Source organism: Petromyzon marinus, chromosome 22 (assembly GCF_048934315.1).
Source record: "Petromyzon marinus isolate PM22_M1 ecotype Great Lakes invasive population chromosome 22, UKy_Petmar_22M1.pri1.0, whole genome shotgun sequence".
NCBI classification, from domain to species: domain Eukaryota; kingdom Metazoa; phylum Chordata; class Hyperoartia; order Petromyzontiformes; family Petromyzontidae; genus Petromyzon; species Petromyzon marinus.
This window is the reverse complement of record NC_133688.1, coordinates 9,965,084-9,977,824: the sequence shown is the minus strand read 5'-3', so window position 1 is coordinate 9,977,824 and position 12,741 is coordinate 9,965,084. Positions and strand designations below refer to the sequence as shown.

The 12,741-nt window shown below is 45.2% G+C and overlaps 1 protein-coding gene across 1 annotated transcript in view; it reads right to left on the bottom strand.

The window, feature by feature from the left end:
- LOC116945028 (erlin-2-B-like) overlaps positions 1-12,741 on the bottom strand; it is a 46,339-nt gene that overhangs the window by 32,790 nt on the left and 808 nt on the right. The gene's annotated exons all lie outside the window — the stretch shown is intronic.

The following is a 12,741-nucleotide window of genomic DNA, read 5'->3' as shown; positions in this document are numbered from 1 at the left end:
GATAAGAAAAAAAGCTGATGTAAAGTTAAATATTACATTATAGATGAGAAGTGGAACAATGGTTACCGTTCTGCACCGTGAACCCAATGCCATGACTAACATCAGCGGCAAATGATATCCGAATCTGTCCGAGGCATCCCTTTCACCAATCTGCAGAGATCAGCGTGGTCAGGTATGGTCAAACAACCTCCATGACTGGCAGCATGGGAGGGTCTTCATCTGTAAATAAGTATCCATCAGAGTTGAATCTAACAAATAAATGTGTAATTGCCCGTCAAGTTTTTAGTAATTTTATCGCTACCGTGCTGATACGCCTGGTGGGTTACTAGATTGAAAGCAGGATGTCTTTAAACTTTTTTTCATTGTGCATCAGGGAATTCAACTCGTGGTCAAATGATCCTTCTGGCGGTACCCCAGGGTACCAAATAATACAAAATGGCCGAGGCATTTAAATATTGTATTTCTGGGACACTATTTTTCCCAGGGGTGAACTTAACTCCACGACACGAGTACCAATCAATCCAAAATCGGTGCTACTGCGCGATGTCGAAACGCCAAACATTAGCATATAAAATCCGTTGTCGAAAAATTCAACTTTGAATAGTGCATCATGTATAGTTCGTCGAGATGAGTCGATTGCCGCATCGCCAACCATCAACAGACTAAAAATGACTGCATCACGGACATCATGCGAGAGCGAGGTACTATAGTCCCATGGGTTACCGCCATAAGGTTCGAATGAGCACCGTGCTGAATGCAGGGGTTACATTCCTGGAAAATGCCGTGTTGGGCAAAACCGCATTTGACATACTAAGACCTTGCAGGAAAAATAGAGTAATGTTCCTGGGTCCGAAATCACCCCCTCTCTCTATTTCCACCCAGCACAACACCCAGCTGCCTTTGTCTTGTATTGGCTATGCTTGTGTCCGTTGGAATTGCCGAGTTTGAGGCATAATGATACGATTCTTAAGGCAGGGACCACCAGTAATAAAAACGTGCGGTACAATAGACAATACAGATACATACTCAATACAGATACAGCTAGGTTGTCTCTATCACTGTGCCAGATTTATAGTCCACACCTCACAATTTGAAATAATCTTCAATGCAATCCACTACAATAAATAACATCTTCATTTGTTATGATAACCAGGTCCCCCTCTTTGCAATAAAGGCACGGTGTCTCAGATCTAAAGCACTCACTTGGTGAGATAGGACACGTTCACCGCAATCGTCCCATTGGAGGCGGCAACATGAACAGAAACCAAGTAACAACCACGCACACTCCTACTCCAGGACCCACGGGCTCACTCCCACGCCACATACACTCCCACCCTCCCTCCCAGTGTGCCCAGCCTTAGTGAGCACAGGGCGTTACACATCTCTCTTGTTGGTCCTGAACCGATGATGAAAATTCCATATTACCGTCATGCTTACTATTTACGCCAACCTTGTTCTTAATGTAACACAGGTCATCCTTGCCAGAGGCAATGCTGGTCTCGTGCGTCCCAACATTTGTCTCCTGGTTAAATAAAAGAAACAACCACCTCCGACGACAAGGTGGGGGTCTCTTCAGGTGACCACTCATTCACCAATCCCGGCAATGACGACACTCGTGAGTCCACCCGGACTCGGGAATGCACCGATACTCTTGTTGTCGTGAGCCAGACTTGGCTACCCAAAACACGTGTCAACACATTACAAACGGCTCTCAAGATGCACAAGCAGAACTGATCACCAACTGTACTGACCGCTTACTTTGAGCATATCTCTGCAGACTGGTACCACGTGGTGTATTGCTTGTAAGCTCAAATTCATCAAACTTACACGTTCAACACGAACCAATATTGTAATCTATGAAACAAACTTAATAGTCAACGATTGTTACTTCGTAATTTTACAAGGGAAAATAATAAACATTTTCTAAATAACCTTCACGTCACTCATTGTTCTGTTCAATGCACACTGCAATAGCAATGCATTAGCAAAAGCCCAATCGTCAGTGTGCTCAGCCCTGGGCCATTTCAGCTCATAGTGTGGTTAGGAAATTCCTTATGCAAATGCTGGGGAAACACCGGATTTATTTAAAAACTGGCTCAGTGCCGTGTGTGCTGATCCCTAACATTGCTCATGTCTGCCTTCTACCCGTAATATATTGTTCATGGCTGGCTACTATCCACAACATCTACGAGCAAGCGTTAAATTATGACCTCTTGCCCATGAAAAACTGTTCGTGACCGACTCCTGTCCACAATGAGTGAACATTGTTCACGGCAGGGCACTATACTCTCGTTGGTTCTTTCGGTAAAGTCACGTAGGTATAAAATAAATTAAATCACGACGTTTCGGGCGCAACACAAGCATCCGTCATCAGGTGTGACAACCACAGCAAGAAACAATTGCTGAAGTGGGTAAAAAGGGGTGTTTGTGTCAAGAGGCTATATAGGTAAGAGAGGGGGGGCAGAGCCAGGGAGGAGAGAGAGAGGGTGGGGGTGTGGGGTAGGGGGAATGGGGCTAGGCACTGTCCCATATAATGAATGAAAATTCACAAACACTCGTTCCTGCACAAAACATCAGGGTTTCAAGTGTGGAAATGCTTTGACGGGGCACATCGTGCTCCACAGAGTTCTACACTAAAAACTAAACTATTTTTTTTATTTAATCAGGTAAGGCCCACTAAACTGAATAGCTCTTTAATCAGGAGCGACCTGGCCACAAATGACAGCTCAACGAAGTTGCTTATCATGTGCATATGTACAGCACGCAAATACTCTTAAACGCGTGTTGATTCTAAATGTGGAGGAAAATTCCACGCAGCCACGGGGAGAACATGCAAACTTCAAATATACAGGAGTCAGGGTCGGGATCGAACCCACAGCCTCTTGTATCACAGGTGAGGTAGTTAACATCTCGCCACCGTGTACACCGGTCTAAGGCTGCCTTGCCTAAACAAACACTACTGGGCAAAGATTATTTCTCATAAGAAGAACAGAAAACTGCCTCGGCGACACGATATATTTATTAAGACACATTAATATTGCCACTAAAACCTTAGCCATTAGTAAAGTTCATCTATGAGAAGCATACCGGAATAGCAATGAACTCTGGGCCAACCAGCTGGAACACTGTCAGGAAGCATGTTTACAGGCCGCGATTAAAAAGTTTGAAACACGAACTTTAAAAAAATGCCACAGGAACAAGACTGCTGCTCCACTTAGCATCATGGGTTGGCATTTTTGTCAGCTCTAGGGAAATGAAGCATGCGTGCAGACCACGAGTGATGTTCTCAGCCTTCCCTAATTTTAGTTCTGCTTCTGTTCACAGTAATTACGGTTGTAGCATTTTGTGTGTTATTTTTGATGGATTATCCCTATTATCATTTAAATTTGACCAGGCCAAGCAGTGGTAGTAGAAGACTTCTCAAACAAACTGAAAGCCGGGGGTTCAAATTCCAGTTGCAGCCCCCAAACTCACTGCATTTACCTTCGTAGACTGAGAAAGCATGAATTTATGAAAAATAAGAATAGGTTTTACCCTTTCTGGCAATAAAACAGGTGTTAACATGTTCAAACACCCAGACGAAACCTACAGGTGCAAGTTAGGTGCTCTATAAATTCAAATAGTTTTGCACTTTAAAACGAGTACCACTTTATTCTTGGTTCTTTCAGTAAAGTCACGTAGAAGGGAAATAATACAAATAAAACAATAACATTATCACGACGTTTCGATTGCAACACAGGCAATCATCATCAGATTGCAACACAAACAATCATCATCAGATTGCAACACAAGCAATCATCATCAGGTGTGAAAACCACAGCAAGAACATTTTCTTGCTGTGGTTTTCACACCTGATGATGACAATTTTCTTGCTGTGGTTTTCACACCTGATGATGATTGCTTGTGTTGCAATCGAAACGCCGTGAGAATTTTATTGTTTCATTTTTATTATTTTATTATTTCCCTTCTACGTGACTTTACCGAAAGAAACAAGAATATGAATCCCTGCAGTCACAAAAGCTTTAAATCGAAATTTGCGTACCACTGTGCGAATATGTCATCAACGGATTTCTTAAGCGGACATCACGCATCCCTGCCATAGGAATGTACCTTCCCCCATTGGCTCAGGGATCGCAAACAGGAGGCGAGCACTGCCCCCGAGCTCCTCGAAGCACGGAGGCACTTTGCCCTCGGCCTTATCGTTTGTAAGTTACAGTTTGGTGATCTTGCGCCTACTGTAGAGTCCACTCACTCTATATGAGACTGGGTGAGGTAGAGAGCCAAGCCTCTCATCCAGACCGTGCATGGACATGAACCGTATCACAGCATCAGACCATCGCACGCTGCAGAAACCGGATGCGTGGATGGAGACATCCAGGACACTCCGCTGTACGAATGTGGTAAACAAATAAAAAAACACATCTACTGAACTCTCTACTATTAAGTCACTCCCCAGACATATCTCTGAAATCCACACCACATCTCCCAAAAGCCCTTGATTGGATATACAAAAATTAACATGGTACTGCAAAATTGTCCCTATTAATCCATACGACATCAAATCATTGCAGACTCGGAGGTGTATTTCGGTAGAGCCCTCACAGAAGTGAGGAAGAGAAGAGTGAAATACAACACACACACTTGCAAATGAGGTGGTGCCTGTACGGGGATGTACAGCAAGCGGGTTTCTGGGGGACTATTTGCGCGGAATAATCCGTCTACCTTTGTACAAACATCACCATCTGGTTTTTTTTCTGCATTTAAAAAAAAGGAAATGGCCAAACATCCCAACTGGAAGCTTTCTGAGAAAGTCTTTAGAACTTGTGGGGATAAAGATTTAAAACTATGATTAGGTATACGGTCATTATAATTGATTGCACTAAATCACAGATATATCAGATGATGTTTGTCCTTCTGAGCTTTTGCCGAAAGATTTCTTTTTCGTTATTGACAATACGGTACCCCTGGCGAGTGAACTTGGCATCAACATCACGGCTCTGATATGTACGCAATCATAATTATTTTAACGAGTACCACGTCCATAAGGACCTGGAAAATAAAATTCATGCTGTTTATATATGACCGTGCAGAAAGCCAGATGCAATACATTGCCTTAACGCAAAGTATTTATCGCACAATAGGTATACATTTACAATTTCACATCTGCTGCTCTGTCCAGTTTTGAATTTTCTGAAAACATTTCTTAAACAAGAACGTAATGATTGCACGGGAGGTTAAATTAGCTTTAACTACACTGCACTTAACATTCTTCCAAATGTTCACAATGTAGCCAATAAAAAGAAACGCGGCAGATGAGGCTAGTGCGCACTCGGAGATCCGCATGTTTACCATCTCCAGATTCAGGTACCCATTTGGCGAACTCCCTTCTCACCATCCCGCAGACCAATTTGGGTTTCGAAATTTCACACATCTGCATTATCCACCAACTTTCACTTGCTCCCCTCTCACACAAAAACAAAGATCCCCAGTATAGCCTTAACAGACCTTTGGGGCAAGTGCTGTCACAATGGGGTGGGTGGCCAGCACCACGCCCGGCACCTTTGTCTCCCTAGTGGCGATGTTTATACACACTGCACCAGGTACTCATTTGAGGCCGAGTCGACCGAGAGGAGGCCCACAACTTGTTTAGAAAATTGCCACCGGTGTTGGCCGTGAGCGGGAATCAAACTCGGGTCGCCGGGTTCCGTAGCGCAAGCACGCTAACCACTACAACACCGCTCCCTATTTTCGCTCTCCTCTAGATGCTCACTCGCTCTCCTTACAAGTGAGAAATCTCGCTCACTCTGCTGCACGCGTGACCGCTTGATCTCTCGTACGTGCATACTCACAAGCCTGCTCTCAAGCGAACATTCTCGCTTGCAATCCTGCACTTTCAAAAAAGGAAGTTGGCTTGGATGGGACACATTACTCAATTAGGATTACACATGGCAATTGTCATCCTTCCACTGGCACACAAATGCCACCTTGCAGGTCAGGACTGAGTCACCCTTTGTCACGCACGGACAGCTGCCAATGGGGTTCCCCGTCGAATGGTTAAAATGAGATGTGATATAAGGAACTGAGGTGCCAAGGCATTCTAAGATTATGAATGGGAAAGACCGCCGAGGAGGGAACACGAGTGAGAGGACAATCATTGCAGCAATGGAGTGACGAGATCAGTGAATGTGAAAGAGGGAGATGGACTGTGACACTGCAGGGCTGTGAGAGATAGCGAGTGGCACATTTATTCCACTATCTGCCTTTCTTTGCCATTTGTCTGCAGATAAACAGGGATAACAGGACAACTCTACTCATCCGGCAATTAGCCTTTCCACCAATAGCGCCCTCACTGCAGTGTGGACAAGAGGCGTTGTACTTTACTGTGGCGGAAGTGGACTCTTTTGGTATCACTTGTTAATTTGCATTCTTTTTTTATCCTGAATATTCCATTGTACGTCATATTTTCTCAATGTACATGCATCTCACTTGCAAAATGAGACGCGTCTCAATGGGCTCTTGCCTGGTTTTAAATCACAAACTTGTTTTATTGATTTGCTCCATGGGATCCACAATTAAGAACCACCATATCTAGCTTAGCCCCTACAGATAGCAGGAACCTTGTACAAGGCTAAGGGAACTATTGTCACAATGAGTGAGGAACCAAGGTTCAGCGGTAATTACGTATGTCGATGACACCAGGCCTAGCCATCACTTCTTTCCTTGCTTCTGATAGATCCAGCAGTTGTTACACAATCAAAATGTGAAAAAAATAAGGTCTGCTCTTACAAGTGTCATCATCTCCCACGATCTGGGTTCAAATCCCCCATCAACGCCTGTAGGTATCGTTAACTTGCCCTCCACAGCCCTGAGAACACGTGCCATACGCATTGCAGCCTCCTCTTTGAACTACGTGTAGAATTCTCTCTTGCCATGTTCCATTACAAACTTTCAATTTGCTTTCCATATCGTCATGACATTCTTTGCATTCTCTGCATGCACCTGTATTCAAATGCGAGAAACTTTTTTTCTCATTTTGTTATAGCCAGAATGTATCTCTGTTGGTACAGGAGCAGAGCTTTTAATTATGAGTAATTCATTTAAAATCCAGGTCAAGATTTACTTTGACCAGTATATTTTTTTCGGTGGAGGTCAATAAAATGTTCGCTGAAGACCGGTTGCTCACGATTTTAACGTTGACTTTTCACAAATTCCATATTCCCGTGAACGACACTCAATGCTCATTTCAGGTACGACCTTTTTTTCTACAGATTGTCATGCATCCGTGTTTTACATGGGATCCACAAAGGGTTGCTGCAACAACAATAACCCATTTCGTTTTCTTGACATTGTTGCATAAAGTAATGTGCCATTTATTAATAACTAAGTTAGCTGTAATGCAGCCCCATATCAATGGTATATCACAGGCTCACAGGTTCAAGTAATGTCACACCACAACTGATAACCACATGCACGCAATGATCATACAATTTTCTAAATAATTCCAGAATATAAGTGTAGTGGGTTCAACCGAGTCGCAGACGTTCTCTTAAGACAACACATTTATTAATACCAACACACTTAACACAAAGGGGTAACTGATCCTTTTCCAGATAACAACCTATGGTGGTGGACCACCAGGCTAACTACACTAGTAACACTGGGAGTAGCTACAACTGACCGGACCCCAGGTTGGGTCCAGGTCAACATGTTGGTGGCTTCTTCTTGGACGTAGATGACAACAGCAACGCTGAACCCCGGTCCCTCTCGGGGACCCGGTTTATATGCTCGCTGGCCATGGCTGGCTCCGCCTTTGGCCACGACCACCTTCTCGAACCGTCCAGCAGGACCTCGCCCAGGCACGTGACTACCCCCAGCCTCCCCTTGGGGCCCCTGTGTAGATCTTACCCGTCACGTGCCTTCCAGGGTCAACCAGGGTGCCATGGCCTGGGGTAACCTCATTCCAAGGCTGACACTCTCACACTCCCTCCTGTAGGAGTCAGCACTGCACGCCACGCGTGGTGCCACCGAGCGCTATGACCCAGCGCTCACCGAGGCCCCTCTCGGGCTGGAACTACACCCACATACACGGGGTGTCCGGGATGTCGCATGCCGTGCCTCGCTAGAGCCGGCATTACCCAGTGACATCCACGATGTCGCTACATATGTGATGTCCGCGATGTAAGTGCATCACATGCCGTGCCTCGCTAGAGCCGGCATTACCCAGTGACATCCACAATGTCGCTACATATGTGATATCCGCGATGTAAGTGCATCACATGCCGTGCCTCGCTCGAGCGAGCATTACCCAGTGACATCCACGATGTCGCTACATATGTGATATCCGCGATGTAAGTGCATCACATGCCGTGCCTCGCTCAAGCCGGCATTACCCAGTGATCCACGATGTCGCTACATACGTGATGTCCGTGATGTGAGTACATCGCACGCCGTGCCTCGCTAGAGCCGGCACCACACGGCGACATCCACGATGTCACGACACAAGTGTGAGCTTGGTTTGGAGTTGGGTATAGATTTTTAAGATGGTGTTAAATATCAATTTGATTCAACGTGTTCATGAGGATGACAGTCCACTGAGGTTATACGTTTTGTTTTGCAAGAGTAATCTTGGCAGGTTTAGTTAGGCAATGTGCAGATCCTTTCTTAGTAGAGCAAAGTCAAATTAATCATCCAGCCAGCTTGGGGTGGTGCTCATCTCTGGTGGAAAGCACATAGCACCAGTGGTGCAATTCCACATTACTATTGACAGGGCCAGTCTCTCAATACAACTGCTGGTGACTTTCGACATAAGCAGTACTCAGTTTATCTACCCACCAAGAATGATAATACTGGTAGGAAACGTAGTGGACTGGAAGCCCAAGCCGGATTAATTCACAGGAGGCAGGGGATTAATTGTGTATATCTGTGGATGTCTGTCCACGTGTATCCGGACACCCGGATATATAACAAATGCGCTCCTAGTGGGCATGACTGGTAGGAAACGTAGTGGACTGGAAGCCCAACCAGGATTAATTCACAGGAGGCAGGGGATTAATTGTGTATGTCTGTGGATGTCTGTCCACGTGTATCCGGACACCCAGATAAAATGGGAGGGGTGGGGCTGGGTGGAGAGGGGAGGGTGGGGAGGGGCTGGGAGGAGCTGGGTGGGGAGGGTGGGGCTGGGTGGGGGGTGGAGAGAGTTGGGCTGGGTGGGGGGTGGGAGGAGTTGGGCTGGGTGGGGGGTGGGAGGGGTGGGGCTGGGTGGGGAGGGGAGGGGCTGGTCACCCCGTGGTGCCCTTATAAAACTCAACGCTTAACCTACTCACGCCGGCTTGTGCCCACCCTCACAGTCGGGCATATTTGCGGAATACACCACGTGCCGCCGTTGACCCTGGCCATTGACCGAGCAACCCAACGTTCCTACCATCTCCCTCCGCAGTGTGTTAAATGTAACAGCCTTCCAAATGTAGTGTAATCTAGCACTCTGTCACTTCGCTACATGCTTGGATTTTTTTTAATTCAAGCTACAATAGGGCACAAGATTACCTATTCCATTGACATAATGCAATGGTGGCTTCTATGTACAAGGGGTCGGAGCGCTCTGAGATTATGTAATTTGCAAGAAAGGGCTGGGAAACTATAGTCACTAAGAACTGTTTAAGTGGCGAGCCGGCAATTACTCCTGAGTGAACTGTCCAGCCAGTTTAATTAACTGGCTGGGAGTGAACTTCAACCCTGCGCAATCTCACAACGGATTGTATGGACAAATCAGAGCAGTGTGGTAATAATATCCATGTCCCCAGAACTGAAATCAGTAGCAGCCACATACGTAGAGTCCGAGCCCTCACACCATCTTTAAGCCTCAGCCCTACCCTGAGGTTGGGGTTAAAACCAGTTGTTGTCAAGACCCTTGCCATAACCCTCATGCGAGCCCATACTTTAAAGATAGCCCAAGCCTTCACCCTTAAATTAACCAAAACATAACCGAACTATAACCGATATTGATCTCAACCTCGACAATAACCCCAACTCGAAACCAAACACCCTGGCCCAGCCTTAAACTACAGCCATAACCAAAACCTCAACGATTACATTTATGCCAATTCCCTTTTATATAATCGAAAAACAATCTCTAGCCATACCCCTGACTAACCGGAGACTTTCGAGTTTCCTCTCACTCGTGCCATGCATATTATTTTGGATTGCTCGCTAAATTTCCATTGTACACAATTGTTGTTGTTTATTAGCTGTGTTTATATATAAAAAAAAATCCCCTGCCTGTTCTCTGGAGCCCCCTGGAAAACTTCCTCCCTTGTTGTGCAACATGCACAACAAGGCATCAGCTGTTTTCACCGGGTGACGAATGCAAAATAACCTTAGCACAATGGCCCTTACCCAAAATAAACTGACCGACTTTCCCCAACCTTCACACTATACAACATCACCGACTCTAACGCGAGAACCGATCATACTCTAGTCCTATCTCTGCCGATAAAAGTCATGATAACAAAGATGCAATGCTCATGCAAGATGAGCCCAGACGTAAATCTATCGTCGGGACTTTAAGAACAGCTCAGCTCTTACCCTAACTCAATCGCTCTGGTTAGTTGCATAAACACCTACATTGAGGTATACGCATGCCGTGGAATAAATTAAAAGCGAAACTAAAATAATTTAGGATGTGTTACTGGCCACGGACCCCAAATCCAACCTTGACCCCTGACCCTATGTAGGTGGCTTCACTTCCTGTCTCAACATCTCCGCGTGTCTTGCCCAGTGTTGCAACACATTCAATCAAGGTTTCCCCCAACTTCCACGGCTTTAAATAACAAAGTGCAAACTCACAAGGAAACACAATAGCAGCTACAACATCTATGCTGTGTCCCAAGGATGTCTCGCAGATTACGGCTTCGTGAATGAGAAAAAAGCAATATTTTTTTAGTTATAATCAAGCGCGTTACGTATGGCCCTTTGATGCTCCACGGGTGAAGAAGCTTCGACCAAATAACCTAACAGCTGTGCAGGGATGCGCTTGATGTGGCCACCGTGCATACCAGGCATTATAGGTTAACAGGAGTTATACAATCCATAATATAGGGGTTTTGGGGGGGATAGATCGCGTAAATATAAATGTGTCGTTAAACCCGCCACCACCCGACACAACCAATTAGTAAGGTTTATCAAAACATGCCAATTCGTTACTGGTACAGCAACACCGTTGTGTTGGACAGCAAAATCCACAACATTTACAGAGTACGACGACGTTTCGCCAAGTAATTATAGCCAGCATCATCAGCCGTCCCGGCAGAGTGCAGTACAGCAAATCCAATGTACGCTAGCCGCCTCCACCTGCAAGCGTGGTGAGGTTGGGCGAAACCAAAAGTTAAATGGGGGCCCCCCCCTGTGTCGTGTGTTAAGTGTGCCGCTGTACGTGCAGCTTGTGTTGCAGTAGAATCAGCAGGAGTAGCTATAGTGTAGTGCTGCTAGCCCCTGCAGCTTAGCAGCTTCTGTGGTGTGTGGAGTAGTCGCTCGTGTAGTCGCGGTGGAAGGGTATTCGGTTGGTATTAGCCACTACATTAGCGAGTTTAGTAGTGGTGGTTTATGCAGTTGTAGTATTAGCCACTAGTGTAGCAGTAGACAGCGCAGTGGCGATAGTGTACACGTAGCCAGTTTAATGGTAGTTAATATTGGTACTGGTAGTACTGTACTAGTATCTAGTGTAGTGGTAGTACTGTAGTAATTAGTGTAGTGAAAGTACTGTAGTAATAGTAAAAGTGTGGTTGTGGTACTGTGGCAGTACTAGTGTAGTGGTAGCTAGTGCAGTGGTAGTGTAGTAGTAGTGTAGTAGTAGCTAGTGTAGTAGTGGCTAGTGTAGTGGTAGCTAGTGTAGTAGTAGCTAGTGTAGTGGTAGTGTAGTAGTGGCTAGTGTAGTAGTGGCTAGTGTACTGGTAGTGTAGTAGTAACTAGTGTAGTAGTAACTAGTGTAGTAGTAACTAGTGTAGTAGTAACTGGTGTAGTGGTAGTGTAGTAGTAGCTAGTGTAGTGGTGGCTAGTGTAGTAGTAACTAGTGTAGTGGTAGTGTAGTAGTAGCTAGTGTAGTAGTAACTAGTGTAGTGGTAGTGTAGTAATAGCTAGTGTAGTAGTAGCTAGTGTAGTGGTGGCTAGTGTAGTAGTAACTAGTGTAGAAGTAGTGTAGTAGTAACTAGTGTAGTGGTAGTGTAGTAGTAGCTAGTGTAGTAGTGGCTAGTGTAGTGGTAGTGTAGTAGTAACTAGTGTAGTAGTAACTAGTGTAGTAGTAGCTAGTGTAGTGGTAGTGCAGTAGTAGCTAGTGTAGTAGTAGTAGTAGCTAGTGTAGTAGTAGTGTAGTAGTAACTAGTGTAGTAGTAACTAGTGTAGTAGTAGTGTAGTAGTAGTGTAGTAGTAACTAGTGTAGTGGTAGTGTAGTAGTAGTAACTAGTGTAGTAGTAGCTAGTGTAGTGGTAGTGCAGTAGTAGCTAGTGTAGTAGTAACTAGTGTAGTAGTAGCTAGTGTAGTAGTAGCTAGTGTAGTAGTAGTGTAGTAGTAGCTAGTGTAGTGGTAGTGTAGTAGTAACTAGTGTAGTAGTAACTAGTGTAGTAGTAGTGTAGTAGTAGCTAGTGTAGTGGTGGCTAGTGTAGTAGTAACTAGTGTAGAAGTAGTGTAGTAGTAACTAGTGTAGAAGTAGTGTAGTAGTAGCTAGTGTAGTAGTGGCTAGTGTAGTAGTAA